General features: G+C 39.6%; 1 protein-coding gene across 8 annotated transcripts in view; it reads right to left on the bottom strand.

Moving 5' to 3' along the window:
• Positions 1 to 26,883, bottom strand: part of AFAP1 (actin filament associated protein 1) — a 119,589-nt gene that overhangs the window by 89,678 nt on the left and 3,028 nt on the right. The window contains exon 1 of one of the 8 annotated variants that reach the window (XM_065062558.1): positions 10,795 to 10,976. The exons of the other annotated variants lie outside the window; for them this stretch is intronic. The gene's annotated coding sequence lies outside the window, so the exon portion shown is untranslated. Of the gene's footprint in view, positions 1 to 10,794; positions 10,977 to 26,883 lie in introns of those variants that run through there. 8 annotated transcript variants of the gene reach the window in all.

Below are 26,883 nucleotides of genomic sequence, written 5' to 3'. Positions count from 1 at the left end.
TGATTAAGTGCAAAAGGAAGGATTCCTTTTCCTTGAGTAAGAGCCATCTCACCCTACAGCTGCACCACTGTCAGATCTGGTGCGTGCATTACGAATCCAACCAAGTCACTGGTAAAGCAATCCAGTCAGGTGCTGTAATCTTCAGGCCTGCTGGCTTTAATTTTACAATGGCTCTGCAGCTACTCAATTTCCAACTTATTTTTCTTCTGCTTGCTAATGTCTTAGCCTGAAGTCAAGAACACAATCTTTCAATAGTCAGGTTTAATCACGAAACCCATTTATATTTAAAAAATGCATTCTTCCAGTCTTTGTTTGATTGTACTGTCCCAAATTTTGTTAGATAATTTACAGCAGAGGGCAGTTAAATCTTGTGCCAGAAGCAGTTCAGCAGGTCACTCTTATTTTAAGAGAATGTTTTGCTAACATGGAGATACAGAAATTAGGAGCTGTCTTCATTGAACTGATTTCTAATTGTTTATTTCCTGCTAGCAGTTTTATATCGGGCCACTGCCTGTTGGAAACTACAAGCCTGCTATAGGTACAGATTGCATCTCATGAAGCACAAACCAACTCTGCCAGGGTCTGAGCCTTCCTCCTACCAACCCCTCTGAGCACTCTGTCCATGTGTCCATAGACAAAACCGTGCCTTCAAACTGCCCTTCATGCCAGCACTTGCTTTTTTCTATTGGTGAAGTAGTTAAGGAAAAACAAACAAACAGATTTCTAGAAGTGAAAAACATGGTTTAAAGTTAGAAAGGTGATTAGACCTTAGATGGTTTTGGGGAGAATTGCTGGTGGGTGGAGAGCAGCTGAGGGACTTTTATTTTACTCTCTGTTAAGGTTTGCTTCTACAAGGACCTAAGCAACATGCATAATTCTCTGAATTTGTGGGACTAATTTTCTGTTTCAGCACATGCTCCTTCTGGACTCAGTTACTCAGAGATTAAATCCTTCTCTCGGGTCCTCAGAGGGCTGGTATCTACTCTGGCAGGAAGGTGGCCTTTCACCCACATGCAGCAGAACACTTAATATACTGCCTCCACATCACTGCTATTGGACTGTGTATGTAAAAATTTCTCTGTAAATTGAATGAAAGACACATCCAGTTTGTAAATCAATTCTTCCCTCTACCATCTATGACTGTAAAAGATCCCATCCTGTTAATTGGTTTAAACTTCAAAAGATGATTGATTCTACATTTTTGCAACTACAATGGCAAATTTGTAGTGCTTTTTTTCTGTTTAATCTGTTTGAGTTCATTTAACTGTGTGCCACTGATGGGCTGTGAGTTACACAGAGCAATCCTTTTCCAGAAGGCTCATGTCCTCAGAACAAACCTTTTGATAAAGAGCCACAGGCCTCAGTAATATTTGCTGACAGTTATAGCATATTGACAATATTTTCCTATTTTTATTACACTGATACAAAAAAAAAAAAAAAAAAAACCAAATGGGGTGAAATTAGCTGCAGTTTTATGACAGTTAAGAAGACAGTACCACTACTTGCATGATTGGGTGCCCAGGTTGGGTTTTCCACCTATAATCTCATCTGCCTGTAGTATTTATTTTAGAGTTAGGAAAGAGTCATTACAGCCTTTCTATTCTGGATCAAGGTTACATTAATCTCAAGGTTACACTCAGACACTGCAATTGCAGGGAGGGTAATTCTACTGTGTCAGAAATACATCTCAGTCTTGAAAACTGAAGTTGTCTTTCTAAAACGCCCAGCAGGTATAGCATGATAACATAATGGAACACTCCAGGGCGTGCTTCACCAACAGGCCTTAAACACAATACAGAGAAAATTTCTTTCTACGTAAAAAACTTTTCACATCCTAGGAAGTTGCATTATTTTGTTATTTATGTATTTAATTATATCCACTAGAAATACATTTGGTGCAGCATTTGCAACAAAAGCATTTTACTATAGATGCCTATCAGCAACTGGATGAGACTTCCAGCTCATTTCACACTAGCTGCAAACGGCCTCAGCCACATTAATGACTTTGAGATTGGCTGGATTTCAACTAATAACCTGAAGACGAACAAGCCTACATATCCAATTACGAGCTGAGTCCCTTTGAATGAACACTAACTGGATATTCTTCTTTGTATTCAGACAATAAAAAATGAAAACATCCTCAGGCTGGCAGAAACCATTTATTTGGCAACTCTCTGAACTAAATAACAGACTTATTGGTTTAAAGATTAGTCTAAAAATTAGAATTGCCATGATGTCAAACACACATCAAATTGCAATGTTATTCCAAATTTTGCCTATAATCTTCAAAATGACATGCCTGACTCAATTTTCAAATCTTAAAAGTACAAGAAAGGCTTGGCTGCCAATCAAAAATATATTCAGTAAAAGCAAGATGTAACACAGGATAATAATTGTAACAGTTCCTAGTGGTGGCTGTGTAGTTCAGCTTTCCTTTCTTGTTCTTGAGCATCTACTGAGAAAGTACACAGACTATTTCACATTCTGTTTTGATACGAGTAAATAATTTATGAGTGCACTGTTTTAACAGAAAAAGTAGTATTTGGTAAATATGAATATCAAGAATGAAAACCTGTAGACATTGTTTTTGATATGAGTGCTAGTTAAAATAACTGCAGGTTATATGACACCAAGAAGGGAGCAATCAAAACTAAAAATACAACAAAGACAAAGAGATTATGTTCTACTATTATATATTTTAAATGATAGGTTTTGAAGTAAATACAGCTTTCTTTAAACACCAAAGTTTACTCTAAGACTGCTTGCTCTTCTCTTTTCCCTAACTCATCTGCTTCAAATTTATGAAAGTCTGTGGCTATTACTGGACCTATTCTCATTTTAATGCTCCAGTGATAACGTGCTTCCTATCCTGCAAATAAATACACTGCGTGAAGACACAGAAGAGTACAAAAAAGTGGTAAATTAATCACTTATCATCATAACTGGACTAAAGGAGTTAACAACTTATGACAAAATATGAATATGCTGAACAAACACTGGTTTTCCCTGAAGTTCTGTTAATTCTAAGCACCATAAAGGAGAAACCACTCATTATTGCACAGTTGTGTTCACGCACAGTTGTTGCTTATGAAACACAACCCCTGTGCCCGCCTTCACTGTCCCCGGCAGAGTGGACATTGCTCTGAGCACCAGAATGCCACAAGAATATTTTAATTATGGTAGAATACAAGGTCTAACAGAGGCAAAAAAGGATCATTTCTCTATTGCTAGCTAAGGGGTGGCCTTCAGGGTGGGTATGAGACAAGAATTCAGTGTAACTCCAGCTCTGCTTAAGCTCATGTGAAGATGGAATAATGCTGTGACGTTCATGGTGGTTTTCAAGATTTATTACCGTATAAATCAGGAACCAGTGGTTTCAGTGACCAGATAGAGGAGGCTGGAAATTTCAATTGCAACATTTTAATCTCAGGTTCTTCACAGTCTCCCAGTACAGCCTATATTTACATTTTTAAGGTCTCTGAAAAAACTAACTCATTTCTTTTCACATGTGTTGCAATACATTGAAGTCCTCTGATTAAAGTGAGAGAAGTGGTCAGACTGCAACATGCCCCTTTGAAGCATCATATCAACATCACTTAACATAGTCTGCGTCTCAGAAAGGAAACCAGACAACCTACTGATAATATAACTTTTACAGATATGAAATTACCCAACAGCTCCTGTACGAACAGACTCATGCACTGCTTGTGCTGGTATCATGGAGTAAATAAAGCAAAGCTTTTAATACATTGAATTTAAACATGTATTTTGTCAACATTGATGCATTTACTCCTGTACATAAGAAGACCCAGCTATACTCCTAAAATCTTTAGCACCATACAGTAGCAGCAAGAAACCAGTTCCTTTGCATTTGTATGTTCTTTCATTCCCCATCTCAGCACTTCCGGAAAAGTGCAGCATCAGTGACAGATTCTGCTTGTCGGAAATTGTTAATACTGCCAAAAAACACACGTACCAAAAAAAAAAAGCTAGGGAGCAAACTTAATAGGAAAAACATCATGTTATTTATGACCAAATCATGCAGGTCACATTAAATGTTTGGGCACGGTGGTTCACAATGACATTTAAATATTTAAGGAAGAGTGGTGAGATTTTTTTTGATGTTATTATACTCCCACAATTTCCAGGGAGCACTATGTACCTTCTTGACCCTATATTAAACATAGAAACTCTATGCTACACTGTCTCTCAGTAACTTCCCTGAAAAATTAAGCTTGGGATTAGAAAACCAGTACATACTTATCATTTTTTCTAATTTTATACGTAAGGAGACCACAATTTTTTTCAATCATTTTTAAACAAACTTTTCTAAACAAAGATATTAACAAAGCACCTCTGCCAAATCAAACCGAATCATCCATCTGCAGATAAATATAAGAAAAAGTAAGAAGTCTTCCTATAGACTCGCTAGCATTACCTTACAGAGCATTTATCATTCAAAAGAGAAGGAAAAACTACAGGAATCTCCTAGAGAGTGAATAGTCTCTAAATATTCAAATAAAAATTAGAAACAATTCTACGTTTTGCAATGCAGAAAGATTTATTACTCTTACCTCATTATTACTAAGACATTAGCAGGGCTTTTGCAAAACATTCCAGTGGCCTTCCAAACTGCAAAACCTGCCAAATTCTTTGACTCAGTTGCCATAAAACATTTCTAAAGTGCTGGAACCAGATCCAAATTTTGTTTTATAAAAGTATAAAAAGGATATGAGTAAAACCGTGGGTTGATTCCCTGTGAATGTAACATATGTTAAAGGGTTTCCGGGTCCTGTTACTCATTATGAGAAAATAGCGATCCAGATACGCAGATATATTATGGTGGCTCCGCAGATTTAGTCTCATCTTATTGTTTTTGGTAGTCTTCCCTTTCATCTAATCATCTGCATCTGGATTTTCCCTAAGTAAATTCAGTCTTCCAAAACCAAGTAAACTGAAGCAGTGCCATCAATAAAAGTGTGTACTTTCTCTAGTAATATTAACCACAAGTTTTCTTCTTCATCAAGAGGGCAAATTAGATCACAGAGAAAATGACCCTTTGGACTTCTCAAACATTCAGCAATATTTCTATGAAATTTGGAGTATTTTTATCCTTTGAGAAAAGAGTAATATAACTTACTGTTGAATTTCTACCCAGGTTGTACAAACAGATAGAAAGGATCCTCAAGTATTTTTTCTTTATTCTTACTCAGAACCTTTCGGTGAAGGTTTCATGATTTTTACAGTTCAAACAAATCTTTAGAGGCTGTTCAGTGGTTAATGCCTGCAATGTAATCAGCCAGTCATTGTGAAACTCATACTTACATATCTGCTAAAGCATGTCTTCTGCTGCAAGAACATCTGCCTTACTGCTCAAGGGACTAACCTGATTTAGGTGTGGGAGGTCTATCAAGTATACATAAGATACCTCTTGCCTTTCCAGATGGGTTTTGCAAGACCTTCTGGGAGCATATCTCTGTAGGTATACAGTGTCTACAAATAGAAAATTCTGGGAATGCACGAGAAGAATAACAACTTGTCTGTAGCTTGGCCCCTATCCTCACTGGGAAGCAGCAAGAGGAGCAGCCCCCATCAACAACCCACTCAGCTATCGGCTTATCTGCTCACACCAGCCTTCTTGCCTGTACTGAAAGCAGTGCCAAGCTCCATTCAGAGGTTTTAAAGCATGTTTGGGAAGTGAACTAGACAACTTCACACCTGGGGAAGTGTAGGAGAGAAATCTGCAGAAGTGAAGTCGGCAGCTAATTCATGTCCACCAGTACTTCCCAGAGTCTGAGCAGTCCCAGAGCTGCAGCTTAATGGGAGGTAACACAAGGCTTAATGTTACTGTTTGGCACAGTTATTTTTTTTTGTCTAAAGGCTGGAATTACAAAGACAGATATAAAGCAAGTTAAATTCTTATTACAGCTTGTGATGTTCATGTAATTTGCATCCGGGTTTTCTGAATTTCAGGAAGCATCTTTTAGAGAGTTCAAGTTTGGGCAGTGCTGGTGGAGTGATGAGGCTCTTTTGACTTCATTTGTAAGGAAAAACATTTCCCTGCTTCTAGTGTCAGTTTCCAAAAAAGTGAAGAGTTGTTGTTTAGTGGGTTTTGTTTTGGGTAATTTTTTAAACTTTCAAACAAAGATGATCCATTGCTTTTCAAAGTTTTAAACAAAGTGATCCATTGCTTTGGGGGACTGTGTGAAAGGGAAGTGTTTTTAACAAATATCCCAAGATTATCTTTAAAAATAAAAACTGTGATCTCTTCTGTCCCATAACTTATGTTTGTGAAGGTTTTCTGCCTGCACACTGCTTTTTTTTTAATTTGTTTTTATTTCTTTTTTCTTATTTCACTCATACCACAGAACAAACATTTACTGTCAAACATCAACATAAAGCAAATGTATTATTTGAATTGGTTTGCTGATGGTGTCCCTTCCATAACATTTTTTGGTTTTAACTCTCACCACTTGTATGAAGCTGTTTTTAGGCAGCAGCGAAAGGAACTTCAGGATTTCACTTAATATTCAGTATTCCTATCCCTCAGGAGTGGTGGTGTCATATTTCAGCTTTTGCTTTTTATTTCCTGTTGTCATATGTCTCCATGTGTTTTTTAACTCTATTCAGGCAGGATCTATTTCTGTGGGATTCAGAGTAGGAAAAACTCGATTTTAGCAAAGACGAAGAGGATGACAAAAGTGACAAGATGCAAGACCTAAAGTACCAAAAAGGGAGAATACTTGTGAGCAGGGTGTGATTGCCACTCCAAATCATTTTCAGCCCAAAAATGTTTATAAGAAGTGTAATCTTAATCTTAGTCATTATCTCTGTTTTTTGTTTTTGTAGCTAAGTGATCATATTTAACACAGCTTGAAATCAGTTATGTTTAGACAAGTGTGTGGGTCTAACATGGAGAAACAAAGTCTGCCAAAAGTAATTGAACCATAAAAGTCACTGAAAGTTTTCATGTTACACCAGAGCAGCAAAACCACAGATATCAGTGCTGTATTCTAACAAGATAGCTGAAGAAGAAAGCTGGGAAATTGCTGATCATGTTTTCTTAGAAATGGTATTTCCACAATACTTCAAATAAAACTTTATTTTTGTACTAAAGCCACTTCTAAAGCATCAGCAATCAGACGAAGCAGCATGAGACAAATGAGGCAGGGGGAAGGAAGGACAGACCACAACATAAGAATGAGACATCCCCTCGGTCAGAGCTTCTCCACCATTCATTCCTTTAAAGGCTCTGGTGGATGTTTTCCTCCTAAAATGTTAAGGCTTTAATAATCATAGATTTCTATGTTACTTTGAGCAGACTGTCGTATATCTCAGAGGCTGCATCTCATAAGGACGAGTGATGGGCTGACTCAGTACAGTGATGTACTCTTATCAGGGGTGAGAAATGCCAGCCGCTAAAAACAGAGAGAAGGGGACAGTGAGTCCCAGCCTGACAGCAGCTTAATCAGGTGTTTTTCTCCAATTTCTGCCTATTTCAGAGGCAAATGGAAGGGGGAGAAAGGCAAGATTGCTGTCAAGAAAAGGTGACAAAGCAACTAATCCTGCAGCTGCTATCAAAGGTGAAAAATCCATCACAGTTTTGCTAAGAATTGCAAAATTTGCTTTCAACACAATAAAAGAAGAAAAAAATAACAGAATAATTCCAAATATAAAATTATATGGAAAAGATTCGGGTGAATATGAAACTGTGATGTGAGAAGACAAAATTAAGGACATGAAGGTGAAGCTTAAAGTCCTCTCCAAGATGTCAAAACCATTTTGCATTAGTTAGTTACTGTATTACCATCGTATACTATTTAAGACGGAGAAACAGAAGGTGGCAGGTCATTGTCTGAAGAGAGTAGTCTGGAAATCCAAGATACTCCCATGAAGAATGTTCTTTACTATGTTTAAGTTTACTTTGTTAAGATATCAATAAACATTAGCCTGAGGAAAGTAATTACTTAAAAAACAGAGCAAAGTTGATCTTTCAGGTGGAAGAGGGTTGCAAAACATGAGAACACACACAACATAAATAGTTCTTGTTCAGTCAAAGACTGTGACTGAAAGAAACAGCGAGGGGATGATGTTGTTCATCATTCTCATCCAAGGTGAGATCAGCTAGACCTGTCTCATTCCTGATGGAAATCAGCCCAACCTTTGACATCTGGGGGCATGAAATCCAATCTGTAGCCATTGTTAACATAACAAAGAGTGTTTATAATGTGCACTATCCATCTCCTTTACTGAGGTTTAAGCCCTTTTTTTCTGGTTCTGTCCACAGAAGACATGGGAAACACATTCCCTTTCTTTTTGTAGCAGCCTTAACCCATTTGAAGATTATTATCATGTCTCTCCTCAATTTTCTCAGCTAATGCCAGTCTTCTATAGGTTGCATCTTCCCTGCCTCTGATTATTCCTGTTGCTTTCTTCTGAAGTATCTCCAATGGCCCATATTGTCCCTCATGTTCAGTGCCACACATTACACACTGCTCCAGCTGAGGCCTTCTCTAGGTTATTTGGGATCGGGGGATTATTTCACAGCTATTCCAAACAACACTCCTAGTAAAATGGCTGCCCATTTTTCTGGCAAAGGCATGATATCAGTCCTCAGACTTGGCCAAGAGGTGGATGTAACATCTACAAAACTTGCAGTGCATACAGCTGTTTTATTCTTGCTATAGCTAATGCAACAAAATAAAAGATACCACTTACTTTTACCTCAAATTGCTTCCATTACTTAAAACATGGAGGGGAGAGGATGACATTTTATAGGGATACTGGCCTTCACCCTCTGCATAAGCAACATGCAAAAAAGCCTCCAGAGTTTCATCACCAAATTCACCATACCAAAGATGAAAAATCAGTGGGGAAAACTCATCCTAATTGCCTAGAATAATAAATCTTTTTGTCATCTGGGCATGAAACAAGACAACAAAAGAGCTATAAACAGACTAGCTCATAGCTATCTGAAGAAACTGCTTTGCTCCAGGCTAAGAGACTCCTTCCCACATGCCAAGATTTTGGAGAAGACCTGCTAAGTCCTCCTCCATGTTATAAAAGTCAGTTTATGAAAAGTAGAATGGAAGAAAGAGGGTGGATTGCAATTGGATTACATAATGAGGTGCTTACAAGTCCAGGAACAGCCTTCAGCCTGGACTTACTACTTTTCTGCTTAAACAATATTTGAGTAATAGTCTCAGCACTGGAGGAAAGAACACAACATAATCTATCACCTCCTAATATTACTGCACATCATTTAAATAAGAGAAACAGCCTGTGTCTGTCTGAAGTATTAACTGTGACAATATATACGTAGCCCGGCCGACCTTATCCTTTCATAATAAAAAAAGGTTATGTTGAGGAAACACTGCTTTGCTAACATGACAAATCAGTAAGTCGTAAAGAAGTAGAAACATGACAAAGCCTAATTACAGAGTGGAGATAATAGGTTGTAGGCTCCCTTCCGTCTGTCCAGAATTGTTACAAAAGTTCAGGCAGGAGGAAAAATATGCAGAATAGTTACACAATGAGACACTATCCAGGCCCTTTGAAATCAGCTCATCTTAGAAGAATGACACGGGTCTCTTAGGGCTTGGATGTACCTTGGCAGAGTGGCCAAGGGTATCACTCCCCCACTTCCCCATGCATGAAAGCTGCACTGGCCTTCTTTCAGCTGATGAGCCACTGTGACTGAAAGAGTCACATTAATGCAAAAGATCCCTATTTTTTGTTAGTATTGAAATGCCACAGCAGTTCAGCAGCTGTATCACAAGTAGTTCGGCCATTCACACATAGTATTAACTTCAGTTGGGCCATGAAGGATATACCAGAGCTCTTCATCAAGTAGGGTTTGAGAGGTTTACCAGTCAAGAAGCCTGTACAGAGCTTCAAGTAAGTGATCTTTTTCTAAGACCCTCCCCTTCTTTCTTGTTAGTTTATAACATGATGTAATTTTCACAGGAAATAAGGCTTTCTCATTCATGATTTAGATCTAATCATGCAGCGTGCTGTTTAAGTAGGAAGAAATCAGTTTCTTAAGGAATACAGCTGACACTTCTTGTCAAGGAGTAGCAGTTATTTAGATGTTAGCAGTAACATATAATCCAAGTAATACACCCAGAAAAGTCAGAAAAAGGTAATTTTGACATTCATAAGAGTATAAATTCAAAATGTATTAATCTACTTCTTTTTAGATTAGTATGTGATAAATAATATACCCTGTGAGAGGATGACATGTGCAACTGAACACAAATAAGAAGCTCGTGTTGATGCTCTCTTCACTTCCCTTCCAAGATGCTCATGGGGTGCTTTCCGCTTAGCTTTTTCCTAATTAAAGAACTTGCAATCCTTAGGCCAGGCTGAATGTTCTCCTTAAAACCAGTTACCAACGCCTTCCCTGCAAGCTGTAATTTTACAAAAAAATAAGTTAACATATGTCCGGACTGCTGCTCTGAGTGATCTTGTCTCTGATCTCTCATTTTCATCCCTTTCTTTGGGCCAACATGAGCATTTCTGGGTCATGGGGTGAACCAGAGGAGGCCAGAGAGCCAGGTCCCGTTGTGCCTGCAGGAGCATCCGCTAGAGCAAGGAACAGGCTCAAGAGTTGCATTGTGTCTTTCAGCAGCACCCGACATTTAAAGGTACCATGAAACTACAGCCTCTAGTGTAGGTGTCACACAGTGGTTAATATCGGAAGAGACCTCTGCTCATGGTCTAGTCCTATATATGTGTATGTGTATATACATGTATGAATATATACGCACACACACAAAATATAAGTGTACATACGTGACTTTCCTCATGTTGCTGTGGGTGGAAGCAGGACAGCTGCTGGGAGGCGAGTGGTGGGAGAAAACATCTGTCTCGCAGGTCAGGCACCCGGGCTGTGGCGGGGAGGCGCAGCTCGCCCCGAGCTCCTCAGAGCAGAGTCCCTGTTCCTGTGGGGTTTCATTTGTTTATGTGCAGCACTCAGTAGCTATGTGAACGCAAGAATAAGGATGTTTTTATTATGCAGTATGAGGCCTACTGAAGCAAGTAGATTCAGCTCCTTGGAGCACGCGTGACTCGGACACAGAAATTTTGGGCTGCACAGATCATATTGTAACAAATGCAATTTATTAAAAACATATGCAAAACACTTCTGCGTGTTAGATGTGAAATACACTCAGGCACTCTGAAATGCTGAAATTACCGGAGGCAATGTCACCGATAGCCTAAATGTTATCGTTATTTTCAAATTAAAGTAATAGCTGCAAGTAGGCTCACATTCAGCTTTGTCCTCCCTGGGGCAGTGCATTCCTAGCAGGGGTGTTATCCTGCGTCTCTGTGAAAAGCATTAGCTGCTCTGATAATAATGGAGCTCTGTGCTTTTAAGGACTACAAAGCAACCATGCAAAGAGTAGCAAAGTTCATTCCAAATATTTCTGTGAGAATTAAATAGCCCAGTAGTATTTAATGTTTTACATTAGGGAGATTGTTTATTTTCCCTTCTGAAATTTGTCTTAAGGTCAATAAATACAACATCAAAAGAGACTTTTTTTTTAAAAAAAAAAAGGCAGCGGGCAACGCACCTACCCTTTATTTTTTATACTTTTTGCTCTGTGCATCTACCTGATAATTAAACAGAAGAGACTGAAACTGGATAAGCAAATGTGATAATGGAGGAATAAACACAGTTATTCATATCGTTCATTTCAAGGGGACTTATTTAATTTTTTGATGTATTTTAACTCTCAGGATATTGTTCTCCAAAAGAAATCAAGTACAATACAGTTCTAGCTACACTCTTTTTTCCTAGAAGTATGCTCCAACTGTATTATTCAGCCCTTTCAGAAGCAGTAATAATAGACAATGCATACATATTCTTACACTGTAAGATGAATGTATTATTATAATAAAACTATTTATTGGCAGAAAAGCTGGCACATATTTTGATTTGTGCTGACATGTAACAACCAAGAGAAGTCAGCAATTTTAAAAGTACTTCCTGTCAAGGTTTTGGAATCCACAAGCAGCATGGAAAATTAATGCAATATATTGAAAAAGGAAAAAAAATATCCCCAAACAAAAGCAACCCATGCCCTTTAAGGAAAGGGTGTACTAGGTGAAAAGCTTTGGTGCTTCCACTACCTGAGAAAATGGACATGTATCTGAACTGATAGGAAGAATTCTCTCCTGAAAGTGGTCAGAATTCCCCTGCAGTGGGTTCCATACAATATTGTATGTCTAGTTGCTCATCTATGAATGCCTGTTACACAGTATAGATGCATGCAGAAATGCTAATGTAAGAGACTATGCACACACACATTCATACATAAGATCAGCTGTTCATAACACAGTTAAAGTAAGTATGTCTTTCCTACCCCACAGCTCAAGCTCTAAAAATTCATCAGCTGGAAACACTATCTAGCTCTGCTTAGAGTTACTCCAGCAAAATCCCACATCTCCATCCTGGGCTCACGAAAAGTGGGCAAGCTTGCCTGAATTAAGGGGAAATGAATCAGGTCCACTGGAAAGACCCAGGGCACATATTTTCCTCAGGAATCTCAGTGCCAGGGTAGACATAGATTTGAGAGTCATTTCACAGCACAGTTTCTCTCAGCCATCCTCCATTGACCCAAGCAGACCCCTGGAATACATATATTTATACACACACATATATATACATATACATATATATATACACACACACATGCTATAAGGCATTGATAGTGGAATAGCGACAGAAGGTCAGGGAGTGATGGGCACCAGCTAGTCATCTAATAAGAATCTGGGGCAAATTCTCCCTAAATATATTCATGGTCAGCAAATGAGGCTGCTCGAAGAAAAAAATTTAGATGTTTCCACCTTTTTGAAACTGAGTGCCTGTGCTCTATTGATAGAGGCTTGTTGAACAGTATATGTTTTTATTCTAGAACTACACTTGCAGTGCACTTTACTACACTTTTCTAAGGCTGCACCTTGAATACTGTGTTCAGTTTTGGGCCCCTCATCATAAAAAGGACATTGAAGTACTAAAGAGAGTGCAGGTAAGGGCAATGAAGCTGGTGAGGGGCCTGGACCACAAGTGTGATGAGGAGCGGCTGAGGGAACTGGGGCTGTTCAGCCTGGAGAAAAGGAGGCTGAGGGGAGACCTTATCACTGTCTGCAACTACCTGAAAGGAGGTTGTAGCATGGAGGGTGTTGGTCTCTTCTCCCTAGTAGCAAGTGATAGGACAAGAGGAAATGGCCTCAAGTTGCACCAGGGGAGGCTTAGATTGGATATTAGGAAAAAATTCTTCATGGAATGGGTTGTCAGGCATTGGAACAGGCTGCCCAGGGAAGTGGTGGAGTCCGTATCCCTGGAGGTGTTTAAAAGGCCTTTAGATGAGGTTCTTATGGACGTGGTTTAGTGCTAGGGTTTGGTTATGCTTGGACTCGATGATCCCGAGGGTCTCTTCCAACTGAAATGATTCTGTGATTATATGATTCTAAATTATTAAGTCAGACTTCACTACTTCCTAGTGGAGAAGACCAGTTGCAAATTAGTTTTAAGACAAGAAATCCTATCCAAAGTAGGATTTATTAATATCCTTATGAAGTGAAGGGGTATAAGCACCTATATACTACATGGTTGCAGGTACAAACCAGTTTCTTCCAAACCAAGGTCAATAGTAAAACGGAGGCATCTCCAGAAGGTTGTTCCTGGCACTTAAATTCTTAATCCCTGCCCAGCCCTTTAAATTTTGCTGCATTTAAGATCTTTAAGAGATATTAGCAGTTCTCTGGACAGTAAGGTAAAGAGGGCTGTGTGAGCATCTACAGCAGATCTCTTCCAACGTGTAGCAACTTGTGATGTTTTGCTAGGGATCTAGATACAGTTTTGGGGGAAGCATAGAAATATCTACCAAGGTATGATGCTTTCAGTTAGCTCTATCTTTGCCTTCGTGGTTAATACAGAATGTTAACGTAAACTCCAGCTGCTCAGCATAACATATGCCCTTTTAAAGAACATGTAAATGCATGTTTGCCTCATCTAAACAGCAACCCTGTGGTGGTCTACACTTGATTGAATGCGATGTGTTTATGAATAGTGCTTTCTAATACATGCTCTACTTCTCCAGCTCTTAAGAATATTTAACTTCTCTTTTTCCTTCAACAAAAAGTATTTAGGCAACACAATACAGCAATAATCATCGCATTTCAAACAATAATGAATCTTTCTGGGAGGTCACCTGCAACAGGTATTATAAGCAAGATGTAGCCAGATAGCAATTATTCAGCCTGAAGCAGTGATGAAGAACTATATTATTTCTAAATATAGCTGAAACTATTTTGAAGTCTTTGAACTATTTTTAAGACTTGAAGAGCAACAAAAAGTCAGACAAAGGCTGACACCAGTAAACACATGTCAACAGGAAAAGGAATACAGAACATGGGTTGTGTACACTGTATGCGTTAGGAATGAAGTTAACCCCAGGACAAAGGAGCTTCACAAGGCGCTCTGCATCTTCTAGGTCTGCAGCTTTATTTGAACTTCTGGTGCTTTAATAGACATATTTAAGTCTCTGAATTTTCCCATTTGCTTCAATGCAAACACACATGTAAAGAACTTTGACTGGGTCTCATGGGCAAAACCCTGTTCTTACGGGTGTTCATTTCCTACTGGAGTCATTTGAGTACTGTTGCATGTTTATAATTTCCAGCCATCTCTACGTAAATCTCCTCACTAAATTCTATGGCAATGATCACTCTACTAAACTACCTGAGAATTATATATATATATATATATATATATATGTAATATAATATAGTACATAATAAAAACTAAAACAAATAAAAGTTTGTTTTAAAATAGCCTTTAAGGAAATCAGTTTGCAATACAATACTTCATGTATGGATTTCTGCTGAAGAAAGCCATATTTCCTAATTACCTATAGCTCTGCTTCCTGTCCAAATCTGAAGTACACTTATGAAAAAAAAAAAAATCACGTTCTGGTAATAAATACAAGCCACTGGTTCTCCCTGGACCTCCTTTCAAAATCCCAAATCCCTGACATTACTTACATGTAGGATTTGTGTTTAAATGGATTAATAAATTATTGGTTAAACCCAGATGCTTCCCCTTCCCAGAAATTATGGCCTCTAAAGTGCACCTTCTCTAAGGACACAAGTAACAAATTTTTCCCAAATTCTAGCTGTAGTTTCCCATGTAGCTCCAACTGATGAGTCCCAAGCCACTACACAACCAGGTTTGGTTTTCTTTGCTTTTTCTGTCTTCAGAACATGTTTTTCTAAGATTTGACAACATACTTTTTTCTTTTTAACTTTAAACAGAGATAATAAAACTAATTATTGTTGGCCTATTTAAGATTAAGAACCTCAGACACTCAAACACATCTTAATTAGTAAGGCAGTGAGCACAGCAGTCTAAATAAAAATCTCACAACTGAATGAACCGATGTTCAGTATACAGGTGGTCTTATACTGCACCAATATGGCAAATTTCCCATAAAAGAGATCTAACATTATACAGCACTTATCAGAAACACACAGCTAACAATTTTATATCATAAAACTTACTCTCCAAGATTCTGTCTCAGTCATCATTCCTGCATGTCCAGCCTCTTTTCAAGGATGTTTTTACTGAGCCTCTTGAGCTTTCAAAGCATTGAAGTAGTCATTCAAAGATGTTGTGACAGACTTTTGTGTAAGCACTGAGTAAACCTAAATTAAGAGCACAAATAATCCACCTATCTATACAAATCCAAAGAATGATCATCTTGTTTTAAGCCTCCTGAATAAATTCTTTTACTTCAGAAGAATTACTCATTTTATAGGGTTGAAAGCAGGGAGGCAGACCACTTGAGATTTAGAGGTGACATTCCTCTGACTAAATGCCAATTCTTACAATGTAGTCATCTGTATTTCAGCTAGTTGCCCTAGGCTCAAGGCACAGTCAATGGAGAAATGTCGGCATCCTAAAATAGACATCTAGAACACATCAGATTAATTACAGCCTAGAGAAGCAGATTTCTATCCCCTGATTGTAAAGGATGTCTACAGGGAATGAGCTCAGCTATGGACCTCCTCTCCCGTGCATGGCTCGAGTCTGGTAGGCTATATCCCACTCTAAGTGCCTATCGGTTTTCACATGCATTTAATTTGGAAATTTGATCCCATGTTTACCCAAACTAAAGTGAAAAAGAGCTTTCTCATTACAGTAAAGCTTTTTAAATACGGTTAGAAATTTGTTTAAATATGGTCGTGTTATACTCACACACATCTTTAATAATAATTGTTACTTATCATTTTTATGTCAACTTTTACCTGTGCGTAACAAGTTTTACTGAGAATAAAAGAGAAATATCTAGACTTACATTTTCTGAAGTGTATATTAACTGGCACCACTGGGAGCTGCCATAGAGTCTCCTCGGTTTCTGACTCGCTCAGCACGCACATGAGGCTGCTGTCAGAAGCACCAGGGACAGGCAGAACTTGTGAACATATGATGACACTTAGCTTCATACTCCCATTCTTTCAATACAGATGGTCCAAGTGAATGCTTTTCTGAGTGCCTTCCAAGCACCAATAGTTGAGTCCTAATTCAGAAGTGAATCGATTAAAACAAACTGTTTCTCAGTTAGAAAGCACATTTCAAAATGCTAATCTTCAGGATTAGTAAATGTAAGATGAAAATGCATTCTGATTTCACTCTAATTTCAGCTTCCTCCTGTCACAGCCTCATCATGGGTCTTTTTCACCCAGCCTCACAACTCTGGTGTGAAAAACATAACAGCTTGATGTACGAATGAAATATTTCATCTCACTGTCCCAAGAGAAAGGAGGAGGAAAAGAAAGCACTTCTGTTTGTAGTTGTCACACTTGTATCAGGAACAACCAATGCAACGAGCCACCACAAACATAACAAAAATCATTTTAACAAAGAGCATGCCTACTCCCTCAGGTCCCACAGATGAGCACGGTAAGGGTTTGCCCTCCATTCGGTACCCTGGCTTCTCCTCACCTATCAATGTAAGTTCAGCCATGTCAATTGAGCTCCAGCTCCTGCAGTACACTGAATAATGCAGTTATATATCCCGTCACTAATCGTCTAAATCCCATTACTACTCTCCTAGACCTGATATAGATAAGCACCAATGCATTTATTTTACAGATCTTGTTACTATTTGAAATCATTATCCTCTTCAATCAATGTCCAGGTTGTTTTCCCTCTGCCTCACTTTGCACATTTTGGGTTACATTCTGTCCTTGAAGGACAGTGACTAAAAATAATCTGAAATGAAATCACCTATGTCATTTCTACCCATGGTCTTTTGATGAGAAGGCAGTCACAAACAATAGTCCATTGGCAAGAATGAACATCACCATGCTGGAGCACCTCAGCCTCATTTCTTACAAGGTGAGACTTTCTCACCATTGTTTTCCAAAGAAATTTGTCAGGATACTGGCTTTACCATAACCTCCTCCCATGAAAATTCACAACAGATGCAGGTACTTAATCAAATACAGCGTTAGGCAAGGCAAAAAGAAAAGGATGGCAGACTATACAGAGGGTAGGGCAAAGTCACATAGGGTATCATTCAGTCCCAAAGGCATGCCGAGTCCAAAAAATCTCTAGTATGGGGCAGGTTTTTGCTTAAGAACAAGCATAAACGTAAATAATAATTAATATTATTATTTTGGGATAGGTTATTTACAAATGCAGTGATTTCACTGTGGAGACGAACCCATTTAAAGTTTTCCAAGTCCAGCAGAAATACTATCTTTGGATGATGCAGTTATATTGAGCTGACCCTACACTGAAAAGTGCCCTGTATGAGTAGATGTTGATAGATGGTCATTTGGAAATATGTTTGGAAAAGCAGCTACCAGTCACAATCAATGCACCATTTTAAATTTTCCCTTCAGAAGTTAAGATTTTTAATCTGGAAATTGATAGCAAACTGACCTAACAAGTATCTTTGCAAAAAATCTACAATAATGATACAGCAAAACAGTAGAGACGCATTAATTATTACGTATTTTACAGAACACACGGGTCTTCCCTTGAAGGATTCTGAAAATGGGTGCACATATGAAGAAGGTAAAAAAAACCCTACGGGAAGATAAAGGAGCTAGGGGGCAATATAAAACTATTCAAAACAATCCCTTTGCAAGTCTTAATATACATTTTAAAGTTGCTTAGCTTGCTTAATAATGCCATTTCTTAGCCCTTGCACTTGGAACAGATAGGATGCAGACCTCTGATCCTTAAATTAAAGAACATGCAACTTGATGCTGACAAAGCTTTTAATCATCCAGGACACACAGTCTACCACAGCCAGAATTTTGATTCAGTGACATAATTCCATGGTGCAATCAGATAAAGAAAAGAGAATAATGGTCTCCTCAAAAGCCAGGTTCAAGTCATCTTTGCTACTAGTCTCAAGCCAGCAGACAAGCTGAATGTGAAACAAGATAATGGCAGCAGACAATGACAATTCTCACTGAAAGGGCTCTCTGCTGGTGTTCAGTGATTTCCCAGCAGCCCTGTTATTAGGGTTCCAAGTCCCTGATCTTCCTCTTACTAGTCAATGACAAAAATTCACTTGCCTACAGACAGAGGAAGACTCATTGTAGGCATGGATGCTATTTCTTAAACACAGGAAGAAAAAGGCAACATTGATTCTAATGCCAAATTAAAAAATTAATAACGTTATTAAATGCTATATTAGGTTTACTGAAGTATAAATAATAATTCCGCAGGAAAATGCACTTTATATGAGAACTCGGCAACCACTGAAAATTTATTTTTCCAGGTGGCTTTTATCATTCTATTTTTAACAGCTTGAAATAGCATTTTCTTCTTCTGCTTTGGACAACTTCCACTGGTGAATGTGGAGTATCTGTTTCCTCCTTACAAAAAACTCTCTGGGGAGAAATTTGCACTTTAATAAAGAAACAATGAGGAAAGGAATTTAACATTTTCTTAGGTAAGCTCACCTCAGAAAATGTCCAATCATTTCAGTTTTGGAGAATTATGCCACTTAGAACAATTTCTCCAATCCAAAGAAAAACCTTCTTGTCATGCCCTGTGTCTGCTGCCATGTAGTTGTACCCTGACAGACTATTATCACACAGGTACAGTTGCTCAATATTATTTTGTGCCTTTCTGAACCATGCAAAAATGCTCTTTATTACTGACTGCAGCAAAACCACCCTGTGAAGTGCTATGGTACATACAGAGCCATGTTTCATTCCACCCCTCCCAGAGCTGCTAAGAGCCTTCTAGAATTATACACATCCTTTTAGTTCCTTCATTGCACTGGGTGCAGCTGAACTCAACAGGGGAAGGATTATTTTGGCAGACTGCTATAATGAAGTGAACTGCTCTGGGATGATCATGACCCCCTATAGCTGACCCTAGTGAATGCAATCAAAGAAAACTGGATGTAGGTGTGGAGAGTCGCTGCACATCTCACACCAGTGAGATAACTTGAGTGGTTCTTTTCCAGTGGCTCGTTAGGAGAAGAGCATAGTCTGTAATTTGAATAGCAAATAGTACAGCATTACGTGACACTGCTCACGTAAGGAGTGCAGGGCTGTCAAACAACAGGTGAGATATTTGCTCCATAGACTGCTTGACAGAAGGGGAAGGTGAGCTAATCCCTGTAAACTGCAGTTCAAAAGTGGTGTGACAAATGGTCCTAGGGATGTAACACCTAGCATTATTCCAACAATTAAGTTTCCCAGGTAAAGCAGATAAATGCTTGTTTATCCCAGATTTTAGGAGTGTTCCTAAACCCGTTGAGTTGCAGGAGTTAAGATGAAAGCTTATAAAAGAGGAGTGACTATAGCAAGAAGAAGATGCTTTGGGATTCTTACGTGCTTCTCATGCTCCTATGTACTTCATTAAAGTGAGGACTGAGGTTTTATACTCAAATCTCGGGAATGTCAAGGTACTAGCAGGGCTGATGAGACAGGTGACCAATGTACCAAAACTCTATCATGCATTTGTTTCAGGCATTCAGGGAGACAAAGTCAGTTTTTCCTTCTGCACCCTGAGCACCTGCCATTTCCACTTCCTACTTCCTCTCCCATCGCATGAGGTCATTAATTTTTTAGCAGTTATTAACATGTAAAGAGCCGCTCTAGGGTACCAAGTGCTCTGTAAGTCACTGATGGCAGCTGTAGCTTGAGCAAGGGCACATTCCTGCTATGTTTTCTCTGGGCAACTTTGGTCCTGGCTTATCCAGGTGACTAGACCATCCAGGCAATGTCCCCAGGCCAAGATTAGCTTCACAGTCACACCTAGGAATGCTGTGTACCTTCTTGTCACCTATCTTTTAGCTATTTGCATTTAGATCTTGCTCTGGGTTGTCCAGATCCTGACTCACCGAGGAGAGCATTTAGACCTCAGTAGTAAGCAGCCCTTCCCTACAGTGATGTACAGGGAAAGGGCTGGACTCTTCCATAAAGATTGCTTCCAAGTCACCTCCCTGAAGGGAAAGAACTTAATTAGTGTAAATGCAGACCAAAACTACTTACAGCACGCTCAAACCAAGCTAAGGTTTGATCCCTATTTGGCAGAGTATTTTTTCTTTATTTGGTTGTTTTTCTTGAAAACTGGCAGAGTGACAACCCCAGAACAGCTGGTTTTTTGTAAGGGCTGGTATGTCAGGAAACCTAGCCCAAATGACCCAGAGTCTCAAAGGCTTATTTCACCCTTTGCTCTCATAAAGTACAATCAACTTCAGGCCAATCTGAGTTTGTACTTACATCTTGGAGCCCACAGATGCGCTGACCAAAAACCAGAAAGGAATCCCCAAGTGCAAGTACAGCATAATGCTTAAAAAGATACTAATATGTGGTAGGAAAAAGAAGATGAAGGAGTTGGAAAGGGTTGAAGAAGTCTAAAAATCCCCAAACATTATACCTCTTTCAAGACAGCTTTTGCTTTCCTTGTAATTTAATCAGTATTTCAGCTGTTTCTTTAGGGGATACAGTCGCGTGGGCCTTCTACACACACCTGTAATTGCCCTTAGGTTGTACGGAAAGCGACTGTTTACAGGGAAGCCTTCAGTATAGCTTATTTTTTACACTCTTATTACTTTTTAAAGCTACATAGTTGGACTATAAGCAAGAAGAAAGAAAAATGAGAGACTGGGAGAAGATGAAGTCAAAGAGGTGACCGCTCTCAGCAAGATTTTCCACACATGCAAAATCCAGACTCTGCATTTTGTAAACAATAATAAAAGAGAAGATCCAAAGGGATGTGAAGGAAATTGCAGCGCTGAGATGCTGCGAGGCTCAGTCACTGCAGACAGACAGACGGGAACAGCAGTCACCAAGAGATTAATTGGGATTTGCGTCAGGTTAAAATTAACTGCTGCATCTTGTTGGCTTGTTGGACATGGTTTGATCCTGATCAGCTCTGGGCTCAGGATGTGGCTGTCACAAGGGGGAAGATGTCTTGGTAGAGGGCATTGGGAGGGCTCAGGGCTCCTCTGGGGACAGAAAGGTTGATTTGGGGGTGGGCACATGCACACACCTCCTGAGCAGACTCCTGTCCCCAGGGGTTCCTGAGAGTAGCCTAAACACACGCACAACCCCAAGCACTAATCTCAGCAACATCAAATAAGATGATTCATTTATTTAAAGCCGAGCACTTGCATAAACACTTCTCTGAGCTCCAGGGAAAGAAGTGCAGGAGACCAAGAAGATGCAAAAAGTGAAGCAAGGACAGCAGAAAGTCCCAGAGAAGATAAAGAGTTCACAAGCCAGAGGAACAGAAAAACTTTCCCAGAGAGGGAACAGTTCTTCTTTTCCCCAGAGGACACTTGTTTTGTTTATCTGAGGTTTTTGGTGTATTCTTTCAGCTGTCTACATGTTTGGGGGGTTGTTTTCATTAATTTCTGAAGTGAGAGACTTTTAGTTTTTTTCGGTTTGTTTTGTGGGGTTTTTTTAAGGTCTCCAACTGTTTTCTTTCATTTTAAAACCTTACTTGAATATCACTTTTTTCAGCAGAACTAACTAACCTTGGAAATAGGATTGTTTTTGTAACCAGGTGGGGTCGCACCCATCTGCACTCAGCATTATTCACACTGGCCCTTGTCCAGAATTTTCCCCAAGACTCTTCAGGGTGGATTTCATTCCTGTTAAGGTCCAAACACAATGCTGTGGCCTGACCTAGCCTCTATCTCCTTTCAGCTCTCCTGGTTCTTCCTGAAGGACCCAATGCACCCATCATCCCCTGTTCAAGGAGACTTGCAGCTTTTCATGGTCCTAATGGCAAACACATGCCGCAGATAGCGGGATCGAGCAAGAAGAGCTCTGTATATTCACAGAAGCTCATGAATATTTTTTTCCACCCCCAAGAAACAGATCTTTTCATTTCCAAAGGGTATTCTTTGATAATGATGTTGTATTTCAACTGAGTTGAAAATCAGTTAGCACCTAGCATTTTCAGGTATTTCTTTTCTTCTGTCTGTATCTCCTACAGCCAGCAACAACATCCCGTAAGTATTTCACTCAATTTCCTAGCATGGATTTGGCTTACAAGAATAAATCCCTCTCTCCACAAGGGCAGTTTATTTCAGTTTGATCTATGTTAAGCTTCGGCAGCAGAACAGCATCAAAGAGTGGCCCCTCTGCAGCTCAGCTCCTGGCCACCGCCGCCCGGTGACACTCAGCAGCCCTGCTTCTCCTTATCTAGCGACTTTGCCTTTTACATTATCTATCTTATTTTCAACTCCTGCCATTTTATCATTTCCCCCTTGTGGCCCACCCTGCTTGCAGGGCTGGAACTATGTCTTTTCGTTCAATCTAAGCCAGCAGCAGGCAGGCAGCTGGTTTGCTGCATGCTCATGAAGCAGGAGCCCTCAAATGACAACACAGGACTCAGCTCTTGAGCCCAATTCATGGTAGCAGCTTCCCCTCACCTCCTCATCGTCCTCCTGGAGCAGGCCCACGTATGTCTTTGGCCTCCTAAAACCACTCTGCTGAGCAGCTGCACAGCTGCAGCACCTGGCTGCTGGAGCTCATGGTCCAGCATTTCAGCCTCTCCTGGCCCCATCCCCTGCTTGGGCAGAGATGCTGAGCTGGGACACAGGGGCTGATGCTGGCTCAACAGTGAGAACAGGCACCACTGGCACACAGAGCCTGACAGCACCATCTGACACCACCCAAGGATGTCTGTCTGTCAAACCCTTCCCCTCGGATGCTAAACTCCTCAGGGACAGCCCCGGCATTTGATGGCAGATGACATGCAGCATCATTTCAGGCAGGATCCTTTCCACTCGGGTTTGCTGGTCTCCAGGGCAGGGTTTGAGAGCAGCAGCCGCTGCCCTGCCTAGGGACAGTTCAGCAGCTGGGGCCATAAAACCTGTCAAACTGACACAGCACACACAGAGGAAAACCACAAAAGTCATTCTTTCCATAGCGAGCTAGCCAATTCACGTGATTTTTTTCCTGACAGAGTAGATAACCATTTTGCTAAATGTATTTCACATTTTATGAGCATTTTCCTTGCACCTGCTATTGCACATTTCTTATGGCATTTCAAGCTTCCTTGCCCAAATGTGGTACCAAGGCTATTTCTGCCAAGAACTGCTTAAAAACCACAAAAATTATAGATCGCACCCTGCTCTAGGCCATGAACATTGCCAGTTTGAAGTTCAGGGCCTTAACCTTTTACTTGATAGTATAACAGGAAATACATATTATTAGTAGTAATTAGCCACTTTTCTCAGAAAACCTATGTGTCAAATGCATCTCTTGTATCTAGTACCTATACATAAACACACTCTATATCTATCTCTATACATCTGCATATATATCTATATTTATCATATATACACACAAACATGTGCCCATGAAGGAAGTTAGAATTACACGTTAGCAATTCTGCCCGTCCCTGCTGCTTCTTGCTCTCCCATTGAACTGCTAGCTGGTACTTTGACTGCAAAAAAGCCTGGCATGAGGTGACAACCTGTCACTGTTCCGAGCCTGGAAAGGAAGGCAAGAAAATTGCACTTAACTGCAGCTGGCAAAAAAAGGAGAGTAAAGGAGTTTGAAAAAAGCAGGGAACTCGGTGTAACAAGGAAAAGAAATCTAAGAATACAAAATCGTGTATATGTCAGTATAACTCTACAACCAGACCAAGGGCAGTAGGGAAAAACAAACACTCACAAAAACAAACGAAATTTCCAGGGTGTTAATAATGTTTTGCATGCTTAGAAGTGGGATGTTGCAGATGATCCACTGACCTTGGCCACAACATTATAAACCTGCCTCCAAAAGAGCCCTAGGGTCTGCGTTCCCATGAAAAATAGTAAACCACTTAATCTGAGAAAGCTGCGTTATTTCCTATAAGAATCAGAGAAGTCTGAAAATCTTTCTTGATTCCCTAATATTAATGTGTGCAGAAAACACCTAAAATAAGCTAACTGCTTGAACTGCCTAGTAAAAATAATGCAGAGGATTAGAATGAGACTGGAAAGTATCGACTGCCAAGCTAGTGAACAATTTGCTAGTGCCATTGAGACTTAGTAGACATCTCTTCCATTGCTTTACAATCACCATGTTTTATTAACCAGCCCAACAGCACACAGTAAAAATTGAAATCTGCTTACAAAGCTGGAACACATGGGAAAACCTCACTCCTGGCTGTTTTATTTTAAACAAAACCTCCCGTAGCTCCCATTGTTTGTTTGTTTTTTCCCCCCAGACTAGACAGCATGTGTCTTATGAGCCACACTGATAGATGCGATAAAGCTCCTGCCAGATCTGATTGATGACCGCAATAGGAAATGCTGTGAAGGTCACACTGTAATTCTCCATTTGCAGCTGCTCCTGGTAAGAAACGCTACAGCAAAACAAAATCTGGATCTGCTAATTGCTAATAATAGGGAAATTCCCTCCTTACCTCTTCTCTTCCAGATTTGAACAGGAATGCCATAAGCACGTGTAACCGATGAGAGACAAGATAGACATCAAAGAGATAGTTAAACATACTTTAAAGGACAAAAAAGATCCACCCACAGCAACCGGCCAAATATTGAGCCTTTATACATTTGAAGACGGTTCATAGTGGTCTCGCATGGAAGCAGCATGTTAAAGAGCTTTTACTGCTTGCTTTTCTGCAAAACTGAGATAACATACCACCACATATTCTCTGCAGAGCATGTCCCTGATAATGCGAATACATGAATTAAGCTCCTTCCCCAAAGTTCGTTCATTTCTGATGAACCAAGCATACTCATTAAAAGTGGCTACCAGCTCAGGATAAATTCAGCCAGCCAGAACATCAGCCAGTCGAGTAAGACACCAAAATCTTGTTTTCCATAAATGTTCAGATGTGATTAGGACAGTGATAAGAGACTTTGGGGAATTCACAAACATGATATAATGACAGTCCCCTAATGAATAATATATATTCAGTGCAACCCACAGCAATTACCTCACATACACAAAGTGCTGTATTTCTTGGGGGCAAAATGCCGTTATCTTTGAGACATCAGCTAAATTAGAGCTTAAATTTGAAACCACCTGTGTACTCTTTTCTGGCACTTACTATTAATAGGTGGAAATATTTTTATTTGGCATCTTGTACTCATAAAGATTTTGGCTGAATAAGGACATCACCAACATCTGTCCTAGAGAAAGAGAGACTTTATCACTCAGCTCAAAAATACATGATGGCAGAGAGACACTGGCAGCAGAAATTCCCCAGACAGACAAAAATCCCACCATGTCACTATGAAAGGAAAAATGCACCAATTTTTTTTTTTTTTTTAATGTTTATTTCTTTTTCAGCTGAGGAAAGAGATTTAAAGAAGACAGACCTATGCAGTTCTGCTTATTTTACTGACAAACATACACCATCAGCTTCTAAGCTACCACTACCTGTAAGGAGCAGTATCTATATAAATTCAAACCTATTAAAAAAAAGTCCTCTTAGGAGTTTCTTTCCTAGGTTTCTTGATGGACACTGGTAAAATATACAACAGGTATTGATTCCTCCTTTTCACAGCCTAGTGTATTCTCCCAGGGCTAGTCTAAGAGAGGTGATCACCATCAGCTCATATGGATGTTGCTATGCATTAACGGTGCTCAGCACCTTGAGCAGTCAAATCCTTCCACATGCCCTTTGTAATAACCGCCTTTCTGTCAAGGTGGAAGAGGGATAATGCAAGGCACACAACTCTACTTCTCTGCCATTCAGGATTTAATTTCTTACCACACCTCTGGAAAATATGACTTTGTCCTAAAATTGTCATTTGTTATCTGCTATGACACCTCCCCTTTCCACAAACCCCAATTATGTTCCTGCAATACCATTTATTAGCATTAATAGCATCAGCACATGCCTCATCACCTGGAGAGTCAAGAATTAACTTTCAGTCAGAAAGTAAGAGCAATTTAATCTATACATAATATTTTACAGTGCTGGTGCATATACAAGACCTTCCCATACAGGCAGATGGGTGGGTGCAGTCTGACACAGCACTCAGGGTCACCCTTATACGATTGCATCTACATGTTTTCTTACCTGCTCATAGTGCTGACAGATGATTCTCAGTATTGCTTTATACAGACACTCCCCCAAAAGAAATCTGGTATATTAAAAATTTGAATTTGCTTTAAAGCCAGCCTAGGATGCTTCATAGTAGAAAAGCCAATTCTTCCTAAATTTCAGTAGATAACCTTAACAGATGTAGAAGAGGAGTGCATACAAGACTGAGCTTTTTAACTCCTGGTTCAGAGTTCACAGTAACTGTACTGCGGTTTACTTCCATTTTTCTCTTATTTTTGTTGGGTTTGAGTATAAGAGTTTAACTGGGAGCCTAAGAACATTTTATATTATCTATATTATACCTAAAAATACCTACAGGA

This window comes from Columba livia, chromosome 4 (assembly GCF_036013475.1).
Source record: "Columba livia isolate bColLiv1 breed racing homer chromosome 4, bColLiv1.pat.W.v2, whole genome shotgun sequence".
In the NCBI taxonomy this organism is placed as follows: domain Eukaryota; kingdom Metazoa; phylum Chordata; class Aves; order Columbiformes; family Columbidae; genus Columba; species Columba livia.
Note: the sequence above shows the minus strand (reverse complement) of the source record. Positions and strands in the feature narration are given on the sequence as shown.